At 33.0% G+C, this 15,643-nt stretch overlaps 2 long non-coding RNA genes across 2 annotated transcripts; one reads left to right on the forward strand and one right to left on the reverse strand.

Moving 5' to 3' along the window:
* Positions 1–2,917: 2,917 nt before the first annotated feature.
* LOC145956568 (uncharacterized) lies at positions 2,918–5,276 on the reverse strand. Its single transcript, XR_014432813.1, has 5 exons — positions 5,132–5,276; positions 4,961–5,044; positions 4,282–4,361; positions 3,730–4,189; positions 2,918–3,139 (listed from the first exon to the last, which is right to left on the reverse strand). It is a non-coding gene; the product is annotated as an uncharacterized LOC145956568 (long non-coding RNA).
* Positions 5,277–7,068: 1,792 nt separating this feature from the next.
* Positions 7,069–12,208, forward strand: LOC145955783 (uncharacterized). Its single transcript, XR_014432483.1, has 6 exons — positions 7,069–9,775; positions 10,090–10,236; positions 10,410–10,609; positions 11,325–11,380; positions 11,474–11,543; positions 11,688–12,208. It is a non-coding gene; the product is annotated as an uncharacterized LOC145955783 (long non-coding RNA).
* The last annotated feature ends 3,435 nt before the right edge of the window (positions 12,209–15,643 follow it).

The raw sequence follows: 15,643 nt of genomic DNA on the forward strand, positions 1-15,643 counted from the left end.
TGTACAAGTTTTTACACTCATCAATAACATATGCCATTTCTACAAATCTCTATGCTTATCCTTTTCTCCCTCTTCTCACACATTAAATTTTGAAACCAATCACAATAAAGAAAAAAAAATTACTGAAGATAATAAAATTAATCAAAACTTTGAATATCTACGACACATTATCTGAGTCTAAGGCAAATAAGGAAATCACTTTCGTGAAACACACAAAGATGAGAAAGTGATCAAATGTAGAACCATAAGATTCTTATCGCATAATAGGAATCTTACACAAATAAAGAAAAAACTTCAACTCAATTTAGCCGACAAAGAGAGCACAAATCTTGGTCCATGAAAGGACTACCAACACCCATAGGCCAGGGTAGCATCTTTCTACTTGGTGTATGGGATGGGGGTAGAAGGCACTTGTCTTTCCAAATGTGGATGGCAAGAAGTTTTGTTAAAACAAAAAAGTATTACGCTCGAAAAACATCACTTGCAAAATACCACCAGGATGAAAGCCCACAAAGGGCGTCCTAGGAAAAAAAGAATAAATAAACAAAAAAAAAAGAAAGAGCCCCAAGACGACTCAATACACCAAACGACCAATATGACTAATGTTGGGCATCAATCGAAGCATTCCATTTGTGGGAAGGAGAAAAGGAAAGCCACCTTCTAAAGAAAAGGAAACTAAAATATGCATTGCATGAATCTAAAAAAGCATTTCACACAATTGGAAAACTTTCTTTACCAAAGGGGGATTATTCAAAATATGCAAAAAAAAACACTACCATCATGCATAAATAAGCATTCAGCATCTTTCGCATCTCAACGAGAAAAGCCAAAAAAGGAAACACAAGTCCTGATTGACATCATCCCAACAAGAGGCAAAAATAGCCCAAACTAGGGGCATCAACAATCATCAATCAGGAAATCTCAAACAATCAGTCATCAACAAACTAAAAGGACTCCGTAACAAATGCCTGGAGAGGCATCACAGTACTCACATGGTAGGGGCAACACCAGAATCCTTGTCATCCACCTATTTCTTTGCCTGACATCTCTAGGGTGTAATTCATCAAACACAAAAACACTAAACCAACAAAGGAAACAGGATCACAAACCACGATCTTTCAGATAATCCGCCACCCACCAGCACAAGGGCACTATTTACCAGTAATCTTCGTCTTCATCAAATGTCCTCCCCAATGAAAATAGATCATAAGAATTAGCAGGTGGCCTAGAGAGGCTAGGCATAATAATACTCAACATTAGTAGGCAGCCTAGAGAGGCCAAGCATAATAATACTCAACATCAACAGACGACCTGGAGAGGCCAAGCATAATAATACTCAACATCAGTAGGCGGCCTGGAGAGGTCAGGTATAATAATACTCAACATCAGCAGGTGGCCTGGAGAGGCTAGGCATAATAATACTCAACATTAGTAGGCGGCCTGGAGAGGCCAGGCATAATAATACTCAGCATTAGTAGGCTGCCTGGAAAGGCTAGGCATAATAATACTCAGCATCAACAGGCAGCCTGGAGAAGCAGGCATAATAATACTCAACATCAGCAGGCGTCCTAGAGAGGCTAGGCATAATAATACTCAACATCAGTAGGCAGCCTGGAGAGGCCAAACATAATAATACTCAACATCAAGTGCGAAAAAGGGTTGTTAGATCCCTAAAACTAGTATGCAACTCGGTTAGGGCCGACTAAAGCCCTAAATGTAAGTCCATCCTAAAGAGGCTGAGCTTAGAATATATTCCTTCTTTAACAAGCTACAAATAAAAGAATGCACTACATGAGACAAGCAGAAGCAACTTGAAGCATCTATATCAAGCTAGAAGCCTAGATGGTACAAGTTTACCATCCTTGTCACCCAATGGAGCATACAGCCTACACTACCACAAGATGCATATTCTATATCGGTTCTCTAAAGTCATCTACATCAGTTCTAAAACCGATGTAGAATAGAGCGACTTAGAAAATATATAAATTTTTACATCATTTCTGAAACCGATGTAGATTTAAGCATAAATCTACATTGGTTCTCTAGACAACCGATGTAGATTTCATTTTTTAAAAAAATAATGCTTATTTTTGGATTCTTTCTGATTACCTGTAATGAACATATATATAGCTTTAGAAATTTGTTTAAAAATTACACAAAAACAATTTAACACGTTCCAATTAGACATGATTTTCTAGCACCAAATAGTAACATACAAAAACCTTAATTGCTAGAAGATCAATCAAACTCAACATGATGCAACTAAAATATCATTGATTAAATCAAATAAAAAACATAAAAACCCAATCCAACAACACATGATAAGGTAGTAAACTAGTAAGCGATAAAGGTAAAAAAAAAAAAAACTTGTTTCTGCCTAGAATTTAGAACAGTATAATAGTAACAGTGTAACATTGTTCCAATTTCAAAACATCATAACATCATAAACCCCTGATCAAATTTATCTTCTTTTATTTCTTTCTTTCTGATTTTGTTTGGGTTCTTCAAAGGCTACAATGTAAACATCCAATGTACTAGTGGTTTTCCTTTGACACTTACTGTAACAACAGAAACCTTATCTCACTAAATGAGATCCGCTACATGGATCACATCACCATTTAGCAAATCCTCATAGATATTATTCACCATGAAATCTCTCTCAACGAATTCCTCCAATGTCCACTATAAACCATACAATCTATTCTTTCCACCAGTACTTCCTTAATCAATTTACAGTAATATCTCCTTGGAAAAAAAATTTTCTTGTTGAAAGTTGACACTTTTAGCAACCAAAAAATTGTCATTAATTCCTAATAATTAAAAGCATGTAAAAGTAAAAGCCACTTCCCCCAGTTAACATTTGTCAAACTAAGCATGTATCAATCATAAAAAGGGGGCAGGGAAACTAAAACATATGTTACATAATAGATATCTGGAACCTGCAAACACCTGTTTCTAATTTAATTTGATACAAATAACAGAATGATCTGATAGTGCCTAAAAATATTAAGTCTCTTCTTACACGTGTTTGACATAAAACAAATAATAGGTGAGACTGTACAAACTAGAATTTTAGAGAATATGAATCCTCTGACTTCTTGGCTAAGATCGTCAGTGCAGGGATCCTCCAAAGTAACACCTGAAACCCATAACAGCATTAATAAGGGAATTATTCAAGTAACCTATTCTTGTAGTCATGAAGAATTTCATTGACCATTTTATTTTGATGAACAATGCATTAAAAAGACCAATGAATTTGTAAATTCAGAATAAGTTAAATTAGGAAATATTTCTTTCAATTATCTATTTCCAAAATCAATATTCAAAATTCTTAGGACTATCAAACTTGAAAGGCCAAAGCCAAACAACAGGAGTAGACATTAAGAATTAGGAAATAGTAACCTACAAAATGAACTAAAAATTGCATGAAAAGGAAAGGAAAAAGAGAAGCTTCATGAAGGGGGGGGGGTAAGTAAAAATATCATCTATCGAGCTCCAGAAATACAAACATTGAGATGATACACAAAAATTAAAAGAAAGAATAAATATTGCCTAGTTTATATAATAATATGACACTTCTAAAATTATGAACCAAGTTAAAAAATGAAAACGAAAATAAAGCAATTACAATTCATTGTCACCTACTTTCTAAAACAAAACTGCTTCTACATTCAAAATATAAAACCTTATGGAGTAATCTGCAATCTACATCATGTCAATCATTCCAACCTTTTTTAATTGTAGTGTCATCCATGGCCTTATATTCCATATTCTTAAAAGCAAGTTCCACACCATATCCACCCAAGTTGACTGACCCGCTTGGACCAACAGAGCCACAGTGGCCAAAATTTGATTCACATCCAGTTGGCAGCACCGGTCTTAATACATAATTAACTTTTCCCTAAAAAAATTTGGACAGCATGTCAATTTTTGCAAGCGAAACACACAGAATCATTACAAGATTGTTTTTGGGATAATTCCAACAAAGTAGGACTTAATAAAAACATTTAGCAAGAGGGAATCATAAGCACTTACAACCATTTCTGATACCAATTTAAGACAGTTGGTAATTATAAATTTAGAATTATACTTTTACTTCCCTAACATTCTCAGCATCTTCTTATTTCTTTGTGAACTCCTGATCAAATTTTGGTAGCTCTTGCATAAACTCCTGAGCTGATGCACAACCCTGCATAGAATCATCATAACATCTGTGTCAATTAACATGCTACATGCTAAAACCAAAAACTTAACAATCAATATAAATTGGTTCTTTCTCACAGTGGTTCTAGCACAAGGCTTTCATCTGGAATATTAGACAATTCTAGCTTTAATCCAAATTCCCTAGCAAGAATTATCACCTGTGTAGATCCAAAACAGCTTCATGATGTTGAATCTAAATTTCCACTACCAAAACAGGATTACATGAAGCATAAAAGTGCTATCATGAAGCAAGATTAACATTGTGATTAACTTCCATTTGCAAATTAGTTAGTTACAAGGACAACAACCAAGCATTTTCTCACCAATTGAGGTCAACTACATGGGTCAAAGGCATACTATTAACCTCTAAATCCTTAATGGTTTCACCTGCAGTTTTTCTTACTCTCCCTCGTGTCTATAAATTAGACTACCCTCCAACTGATCTACTATTCTTAGCGGGAGCTTTTATAGGTCTTTTAAATAAGACTACATAAAGCAAGCTTCAACCATCTTTTTTAAATAGGTGCGCACCCATACTTAATTTGGTATTAAACTACACCATGTTGTTAGTATTAAACTTAGACGGGAAACATATACACAAACAAAAATCCCCTAAAAGCAAGAAATGTGAATACTTCCAAAGAAATTATCACCAAATACAGATGAATCAATTAATATAAAATTGTTTTGATTAAACTAATCAAATCCAAAGAAATTATCAACAAATAGAAATGCATCATTGAGTTTCTAGGGTTACCTCAAACACGTCTGCAAATGCTATCGTGGACAGCAAACTTCACCAAGATGACCACCACGTTTCAGAGACCTCCTCCAAGAGCGTCTATCAATTTGAAGCACTAACACGAATGAGAAACGAAAGCACAAAGAAGAGAAACCTAAGATAAACAACAAAACTAGAAAAGATTACCTAATGTTGTTCGTCGAAGAGGGCTCAACACTTTTTCAACCAGGTTCGATCGTCGTCGTTGCTCGCGGCGGAGGGCGAACGAAAATGGATCGGTCAGTCGATGGTCAACAAGAAAGGGGAAGAGTGTACGAAAGAAAAGAACATAACACTACTAGAAAAATTAATATTTGTGACGAATTTTGTGACGGAAAAAATAGCATCGCTAATAGTGACGCATTTTGTGAGGGAATTTTAAGTTTTGTGACAGACTAGAATTTATTGACTTTTGTGACGGATTTTGTGACGGAATATATTCCGTCTCTAAAAATTCGTCACAAATTTCGTCACTAAATCAAAAAAAAAATTTGTGACGGATTTTGTGACGGAAAATTTTCGTCCCTAAAAATTCGTCACAAATTTCATCACTAAATAAAAAAAATGTTTGTGACGGATTTTGTGACGGAATGAACTTCGTCTCTAAAAAATCCGTCACAAATTTCGTCACTAAAATGAAAAAATTTAGTGACGGATTGTTCCCTCTCAAAAATCCGTCACAAATAGGTTAAAATATTTTTTGTGAAAAAATTTGTGACAAATTGTTCCCTCTCAAAATATTAAATTTTATTTATGAAACTTTTATATTTAAGAATTATGCATAATTAAAGAAAATATGTTAAATTTTTTTTAAAAAAATAATAAAATTAAAAATAATTTATTTCATTAAAGGACTGAAAAAATTATGAAATTCATTTAATTAAATAAAAAATTGTGAATTTTGAACATAAGAAACTAAGGCATTCATTAAAAATATTTTAAAAAAAAACTTGTGAAATTAAAAAAAAAGAATATTAATTTAATTTTGGCTTAATTACATTTTTGATCCCTCAAGTATTGTAATTGTGCAATTTTGATCCTTAAGATTTTAATTGGATAATTTTAGTCCTTAAAGAATTGTAATTGTGCAATTTTAGTCCTTTAATTTTTAATTGAACAATTTTAGTCCCTCAAAAATCATAATTGTGCAATTTGAATCTCTCCCATTAAAAATTTAATAATTTTAAAATTTTAATATATATATATATATATAATAATTTAAAATTATACAATTATTTGCTTATTTAAGTTAACATATACTATAATTTTTATTAATGTAACAAATGATATATATTTATTATTACTAAATAAATAAAATTTATATATTATTAATAATTTAATATTGCTAATAAATTAATATCAATAATATTTTTAGTATATTTATAGATAAATTGATAATTTGATAAATATAACTTAGTATATATTAATATACTTTTACAAAAATATAAATATAGTAGATAAGATATGTATATTTATATTTTTGTAAAAGTATATTAATATATAATAAGTTATATTTATCAAATTATTAGTTTATGTATAAATATACTAATAATATTATTGATATTAATTTATGAATAATATTATAAAAATATAATATATATATATATATATATATATATATATATATATATTATGTATTTATTAATAATAAATATATATCATTTGTGTGACACCCTCTACCCCACATACCATAACACAAATAACAAAAATTGAATGACATAATCTTTTTCATAATTGAAATACCAAGCATGTTTAATTCAAATCAAAACTCATGTATTTGTGGAATTAAATAGATATTCATACATCTCACGCAACAAGGAATACAACAGAACAATCAAAAAGCAAAATATAAACTCGCATAGTTTATTTGTTTCTCTTAGGGTTCTCTTAAGAACCCACAGAGTACTCTAATCCATACAATAAATATCTTACTCATATAATTATCTCTTACAATTGCATTCCCTTATGGTGTGTTTGGATGAGTAATTTTACAAATTCAAGCAATTTGAAATTCTTGGTATTTAAATTACTTTGATTTCAATTTCTATCATTGTTAAAATATTTTGTTTGGATAAGTCAATTCAATTTTTTTTTAATTTTAAATTGTTAATTTGGATATGATAATTTGATTCTATCATGATAAAATTGCTTTTAAAAATATATTTATATGTTGAGATTTTTAAATAAAATTTTATTAAAAAAATGTTAACCAATTTTTAAATATTTAATAATTTTAAAAATTAATTTAGATAATATTTAATAATTTTTAAAGTATTTTTGAATCTTCAATAATTAAAAATATGAAGATATAAGATAAAATATATAAGTGAAATAAGGGGAAAAAATATGAGGAATTTCAAATTCTTACATTTTTGGGAGAATTTGAAATTCTATTATTTCAAAGAATTTCACAAATGCTTGGAATTCAAATTCTTTGTAAATTCTCCATCCAAACAAAGTATTTAACCTCAAAAATTAAAATTCTTCAAACAAATGAATTACCCCATTAAAATTCCTCATCCAAACATACTCTTAGGTTTCTCATAGGAACCATAGAGATATTAAAATTATACATTTATATTTAAATATAAGAAAAACAACAAAAGAAGCATGTATATCTAGAACGGTCCGTTCTGAAACCAGAACGGCCCGTTCTGTATTCGTGTAGTGATCATAAATTCATGTGTTAGAACGGTCGTTCCGCTTTAGTTTTAATAGGCTATTTTAGTATTTTAGAACGGCTCGTTCCACTGTGGGAACGGGCCGTTCTGTATTTGCATATTGATCATAAATTTATGTGTTAGAACGGCCGTTCCGCTTAAATTTTAATAGGCTATTTTAGTAATCTAGAACGGCCCGTTCCAGTTTGAGAACGGCCCGTTCTGAGCTACTTAAAAATCAAAATATTAAAAAAATTAATTTTCATAAATATTCATTATTAAAATAGTAATAATTATTAAAAAACTTTAAAACATTCTATAAAAGTCATTAAAATAACTATAAAAAGATAATGTCCACAAATATAAAATAAATAATAGTTAACTAATTTAGTTATTTATTGAAAAATATCTTTCTAATTTCATAATTTTTAATTTTAAAATTTAAATTTTTAGTTAAAAATTAAAAATTTCTTATTTTTTGTTAATAAAATAATATCCATTAATTTCTTAATTTTTATGCTTAAAAGCAAACTTATAAAATAATCTAATTTAGATTTATGAAAGAAATAAGCACAACCTAAAAAATGGAGATATTTTATTTTGCATGAAAGTTATTAATATGACAGGTATTACTCGATCTTGTGTTTTCAAGTATCCTAATATTGTGAAAAATATGAGTTAGAATTGATTTAAATGAATAAATATTAGAACTATATATTCAAATGTATCACAAAGAAAAAGGAAGGGAAATAACATATGAATTAATTGACATTGTAATAACTATCCACAGTCAACGATAGAATGAAACACCATCAAATTAGGCTCAAACAACTCTAACCTCTCGTTTGCACTCTCAAGTGATAATTTACAAAGCATGCACACTCATTATAATTTCATGGATTGAAAATGTTTCCCTTAAAATTACAAAATCATTTCAACAAAACTATATTACAAAATCATTTCAACAAATTTATAACAATATAAAACTACTCCACAAACCCGTGTTTTATAGCATTTACTTTAGATGAGGCTTTCTCCTTGTTGGTTTTAGTTGGAGAGTTGAGTGATTTCCAAATTTTTTTGCATCCATTGTGTTTGTATGAGGGTTTTGATGGATGTTGCGGCCAATGCGAGGGGTTATCTGATAGAGGTTATGGTTATGGTTTTTCATGATTGGAAGTGCAAGGTTTTTCTGAACTTCAGCCATGTTGTTGTAATTGTAGTAATTTTGTGTATGAAAAAGCTTATTAGTGCAGTTGTGACTATTAGGGTGGAAAGAAAATTGATTTCAAGATGGTTTGATTGGCTAGGAACTAAAATTTGTAGTCCTTTTTCTTATAAACTGATTGATGAGCCGTAATTTAGTGCTTCAATTCATATCATTATGGCATTGATTACTTCTCACATTTAGGGTTAATTTCGTGGTTTTATCATGTTTACTAATTGTCATTTGAATTATGGGCCTAATTGCAAAACTAATCAAATTTCTGTTTCTGGACAGTTTGACCTTCTCTCGGTTTTTTGGCCATATCTGGAGCTACAGGACTCAGAATTGAGCAATCTTGGTGGCTTTGGAAAGCTAAGAGAAAAATCTACAAATGTCTCACTAATGTGCATCTCCTAATTCGAAGCCTAAGATGGTCAAAATGGAGCCCGAAAATGACCCACGGAATCTGGAAACGTTTTGGGCCTTGTTTTGCAATGTTCAAATCAGTTTGGGCCCAATTTGACCCAAGCCTTCTAGAAGGGCAAAAGGGTAATTTAAGAAACCCTAAAAGAGGGCAGAAGGGAGCCCTCTTCACACATTCTCTGTCTCGTCACATTCCATCCCTTCCGCTGCGCCATTGTTGCTAGGGTTTCGTCCATCCTTCACATTCCATCCCTTCCGCTGCGCCATTGTTGTTGCATCTTCACTTCATTCTCGCTTCCATTTTTAACTTAATTCGCTATTCTCTACTAACCTCTTCCATTTCAATGCAGATGCTACGAGGTGCGCCAAGCCACCGTCACAGCCTACGACGCTCTATGCCCCGTCATCGCTTCCGTCCCCAGTGGCAGACAAAACCACCTCATGCTCGTGGACCGCTTCATCCGTTGGGCGCTGCCTATTCTGAAAACGTGTAACCAAAAGGTACGCGCTGCCTATTCTGAAAACGTGCCAGGGGCTACTCGAGGACGAGAGAACCTCCCTCGCTTTGTTGCATAGACTTATCGGTGTTATTACTCTCATTTCGTTGAAGTTTCTGAGGTGCTTTCAGCCTCATTTCACTGACATTGTTGACTTGCTTCTCGGTTGGGCCTTAGGGCCTGACCTAGCTCAATCGGATATGCGTGTTATTTTGGATAGCTTTTTGCAATTTCAGAAGCATTGGGTTGGTAGCCTCCCCATGTCTCTAAGGTTGCTCACTAAGTTCTTATCCTCTTGCTGTTGCTATCCTGTTTCAGAGCTTGGAGTTTGGAGCAACTGCGCATAAGGCAGGGTTTAGGAGGATTAGCTCTTTCCAGGTTCATGGGGTTTTGAAGACTAATCTCCAGTTATTGTCGTTGCAAAAGCTTGGCCTCCTTCCGACGTCTGTGAAGACTAATCCATGGGTGGGGATAACACTTTGATACATATGCATCTTGGCTTCTTGTGATAACTTATTATGAATTTATGATTGTTGTAAATATCTTACTCCACTGAAAAGTGATTCTAAGAGTCATTTAACATGCACCTATGTTTATGTGATATTATTTTTCTCATTGTAATGAATCTCAAATTTCAGCTGGTTGATTTTGAAAGTTGGAAGACAATTCTTGAAAGATCAGAAAAAATTTTTGGTTCTGTTAGCAGCTAGGGAGCCATGTGTCTTCTACCAAACTCGCTTGAAGCGCGTCATCTCGACACTAAAGGAAACATCTATGCTTTTGTTGTACTTCTACTGGAGATAATCAGTGGAAGGTCTCCATTGTACAAGGACAAAGGGTACTTAATTTTCTTCTTTTACCTTGCTTTGCCTTTCATTTTAATCTACTTAATTTCATTGCTTTACCAAGTTTGGTTGGTTGAGTAGAATGTAATTGTTGTAAACCATTTCGACTTTTATTGGTAAAAAAAAATTATCAATTTTTGTATTGTTAATCTACGTGCGGTGACCACTTTTTTTCTTCTTTTTTATTTATTTATAGATTATATGGATTTCTGTGAATGTGCTGCCAGCGTGGTTAGGAAGTCTGTTTCGATTCAATCAATGCTTTGCCATGTGCAGTAAGTTTCTGTTGAAGTGAGTATGGCTCGTGACAAAAAGGAAAATCGTAGATCTGGGATGTTTAGTTTTGAGAGGACTTAAATGCTTGCAAAACATTCCGTTAAACATTTATTTTTAACTTTTTTTCACTAATCGATAACACGTTGAGTGTAAGGTGTGATTTAATGATAAACAGAAGTTCACAGGTTAGTGGACTTTTTTTACCAGGGTATAATAATCAGGTTGAGATATATGTCTGTTTTGTTTAATTTATTGTGCATGCTTGGTTGGAAAATGAAGCTGGAGTTTTTCTATAAATTTACTAGTGCTACATTGGGAGTTTCACATGTTCACAAATTTGCTTGATAATTCATTCGTTGTTGGTTTGTTGCTCTTATTATTCAGTAGATATATAGTATTCTTTTCTGAATTTCTTCCAATTGTGGAATGCAGATTCAGATAGTGATTCAGATAATGCTAAAGCATCAGTGTCTTTGAATCCTATAAAGGTAATCATGATACGTTTGGTATCTGATGTGATGTTAAGAGAATGCAATTTTGTATTGCCTTGACTTCAGTTTGCCTATTAAAAACTGTTTCAGGAAAAAGTAGGATCTGGCTTGTCTCTAGATCAAAAGTAGGGGAATCTTGATAATTCAGAAACTGGAATTGGTGAGTACCTAAGTTGCTGGAGTTTTGTTATTGTGTTTTTGTATTATTTATTCTGTATATAGTTTTGAACCCACCCATGCATGTAGTTTTGGTTGCAATAATTTATATATATTGTTCCTAGAATTTATTAAGTTTTACTTTTAGGTGTAATGTGTTGATGAAGTTATACTGTGCATTCATGTTCATAAGTAACATAGGAGGGAGTCAATATTGAACAAAGATATATTGCTGAGAAGGTTTATGATTTACTGAAGGTATTTATAACCTTTTTATCATTCAATTTTTATAATTATTACTGTTAGAGTTTTACTATATGAGAACATATGAATATAATATGTTGGACAATAGTAATGAGTTATTATATACAGTTGATTAATTGTACAAATTAAATATGCAAGATCTTGAATCAATAATTGTTCCATTAACATACTATAAACACATTTTTCAATGATTGTTTGCAGCTGATAGGATTATATAGCATACTTAGTTACTTGTTATTAAATTTCAGAAGACAAATGTTATTGTTTAGTCCAGAATAATAGGCTCTGGTAATCGATTACAATAAATGGGTAATCGATTACCAGAGAACCTTTTAATAAGTAAATTTCGAACATATGATTTTCATTGTCTAGTAATCGATTACATGTATAGGTAATCGATTACCAGACTCTTAAAAACAATAGTTTCCTCAAATTTAGTCATCAAAGACGCCTAGTTAGCGAGGGATTCATCCCAGTTAGTGATGGATAAAATCCGTCGCAAATTGTGACGGAATTCTGGCGTCACAAATTGTGACGGATACTAGGCATCACAGTTTGTGACGGATTTGTTTGGTCGCAAATTGTGACGGATTCTACTTAATTAAAGTCATCACAGTTTGTGACGGATACATGGCATCACAATTTGTGACGGAGACAGTTCCTCTCAAATTGCGAGGGATTTAATCCCTCACAAATTGCGATGGAGTTAGAGGCGTCACAAATTGCGACGGATTTTTATTAATTTCTAAACATTTATTATTAGAAATTAGTGACGGAAATTATACTGTTTGTGATGCCTTAATTCCGTCACTAATTGTGACGGAGAAAATAATCCGTCACTAAATATTTTGTGACGCCAAATTTTGTGACGGAATCATTTCCGTCACAAATTTCGTCACTAATTGATTTGTGACGGATTTTATAAAAATTAGTGACGGATTTGTTCCCTCTCTAATTTTAATTTTTCTAGTAGTGTAACAGGGCTCAGAACTCTCTAAACGGGGTTCGCTCTCCGTTGTTGCTCGCGGTGGCTAGGGACGTTGCTAAGTGAAAGGGTATGCTTTAACCTAGGGTGTTCATAGGGCACATAAAAACGATGTAGAATTGCTCATATTTACATTGTTTCTCCTCCCAACCGATGTAAATATGTTTGCATTTTCTATTTATTTACAAGTTTGCCACCGTGTTTATGATTTACATCGGTTCTACTAAAACCGATGTAAATATAACGATGTTAAACAATATTTTTGTAGTAGTGCTAACACGTAGTCATTCCAAAGGGCAAGGATATATGTAAACACCATCTACCCAAAGGAAATGATGTGAGGGCATCTACATTGTTGAAGCGAAAGGGGAAGATTCAGATGTAGCAACAAAAGAAGCGACACGGAACATTCACATGGATCCCGAAGCCTAGATGTTACAGTTTACCATCTTTGACACCCAACAAGGCATACAACCCAACACTCTGTTGCCCTAAAGGGTAAGGATACCGGTAAACACCATCTACCCGAAGGAAACAATGTGGAGGCATCTAATGTCAAAACGAAAGAGAAGTCCCGGATCTCCACCTCACTATCACAAGAGAAGCAATGGAGCATCTACTCGAAGACTGAAGATCACATGTATAGTTTGTCACCCTTATTACCCAATATAGTACGCAACTTAACACTCAGCTGCTTTGAAGGGTAAGGATACAAGCAAATCCACCTATCTAAGGGAAGAAACATAGAAGCATCAGCACAAAGACACAAAGAGAAGACCCGAACGAGATATCTATGTCTTTACTTGCCTTTGGAAAAGCAACACATAGCTATCCCAAAGGACAAGTAAAGAGGGGCAGTTGTAGACACTTATTTTTGTTCGGACATGTAAACAAGGAAATGGACATCTAGCATAAACAACATGACATGACATTAGAAGGCCCAAAGCCCAATTAGGGTGTTTTTAGTAGCTTGGAACGGGCCGTTCCCAATCTGGAACGGGCCGTTCCAAACAACCAAAAGGGTCTAGAAACCATAGCTTGGAACGGGTCGTTCTAATACAATGTGTTATGAGTAAATTTCAAATGCAGAACGGGGCATTCTAAATTTGAAACAACCATTCTAAATTCAAATTTAACTCATAACAGATTGGTCCAGAATGGCCCATTCCAATACAGTGTGTTATGAGTAAAATTTAAATCCAAAACGGGCCATTCTACATTCGAAACAGTCCGTTCTAGATTCAAATTTAACACATAACAGATTGGTCTAGAACGGGCCATTCTGGCCATTTCTGATGTCTATAAATAATAGACTCAGGCATTACTCTCGGGGTCAGAAAAATTTGTCTAGAACTCCATATAGCTCGAAATCTCTCCCTCTATCTCCTTTTGTATTTCTTGAGATCTGTGAGGTATTTGTGTAGTGTGAAAGGTTGCCACAAAGCACCTAAAAATCTCCATATTTGAAGATTCAATAAAGCTTTCCATGAGGTATTATCCATCAATCTCTTTGTCCATCTTCCACTTCTTTTATTTTAAATGTCGTTATAATAAAAGAAATAATCATGTAGACATTTTAGGATCAACTGTGTAATTTAAATTTCAAGCATGTAAATATTCATTAATAAAAGGGATCAAATATTTAAATTATCAATTCTTATTATGCTAATTTCATAATAGGGTACCGATTAAGAGTGTTGTAGGAGTGCTTAATACCTTCCCTACACGTAACCGACCCTCGAACCCAATTTTGGTTATCAAGACCATTGTTGGATTTTCAAAAACCTTTTGTTTTCCCAATGTTTTGAGTAAAACATTGGTGGCGACTCCATGAACTCATTTTTTTGAAAGCCATTAATTAAGGATTAGTATAGTTTCTCGACATTTCTTAATTGATGAGGTTTTCAAACAGTAGTCTAAACCATAGGTCGCAAGATCAGAATTTTTCGGGTTGTAACATAGCCCAAACCAAATCGATCTTTATTTTCTATCAATTCTGGCAATTGATTTAGGCCTTGTGCATCTCTTCCTAGTCCGAAACCATATTGATACCTATTCTCTAACATGGTTTTGGTTACCATAAGAGAAGCACCTGATGGTCGTGGCCTCACAACGGTCTTGCCATGACTCACATTTGCAATTTCAAGCCCTTGAAACAAGGTCTCTAAAGCTTCTTCAGCAACCTCAACATAAGGAGTTGATGAAGGTTTACTAACCAATAAGTCTTCTTCGACGAAGACAATGATCAACTTGACATCCACAATAAATTTTAGCTTTTGGTGAAGTGTGGAGGGTACAACCCTATCGTAACCCGAAAAATTCTGATCTTATGAACAATGGGTTGGACTACAGTTTTAAAAATCTCATTAATTAAGGAATGTTTGGACGCTAGACTAATCCTCAAATAAGGATTGTAACAAAGGTTCATGGAGTCGCCACCACTGTTTTACTCAAAACATTGGAAAAAGAAAAGATTTTTGAAAATATAATTATGGCCTTGATAACCAAAATTGGGTTCGAGGGTCGATTACGTGTATGGAAGGTATTAAGCACCCCTACAACGCCCTAAATCGGTACCCTATGATGAAACTAGCATGATAAAAATTAATAGTTTAAATATTTGTTCCCCTTTATTGATTTTTATTTATATACATGAAATTTAAATTACACGATTTACCCTAAGACGTCTACATGATTATTCCTTTTATTTAGAACAATATTTATAAAAATGTGGAAGTAGGGAAGGAGAAGAATATTGATTGAAATACCTCTTAATCGAGCTCTATTTTATCTTCAAATGCATAGATCTTTTAGGCATTTTTTGGCTACCTTACACACTACAATATGCTTCACAA

Source organism: Cajanus cajan, chromosome 3, assembly GCF_000230855.2.
Source record: "Cajanus cajan strain Asha chromosome 3, NIPB_CcT2T_4, whole genome shotgun sequence".
In the NCBI taxonomy this organism is placed as follows: Eukaryota; Viridiplantae; Streptophyta; class Magnoliopsida; order Fabales; family Fabaceae; genus Cajanus; species Cajanus cajan.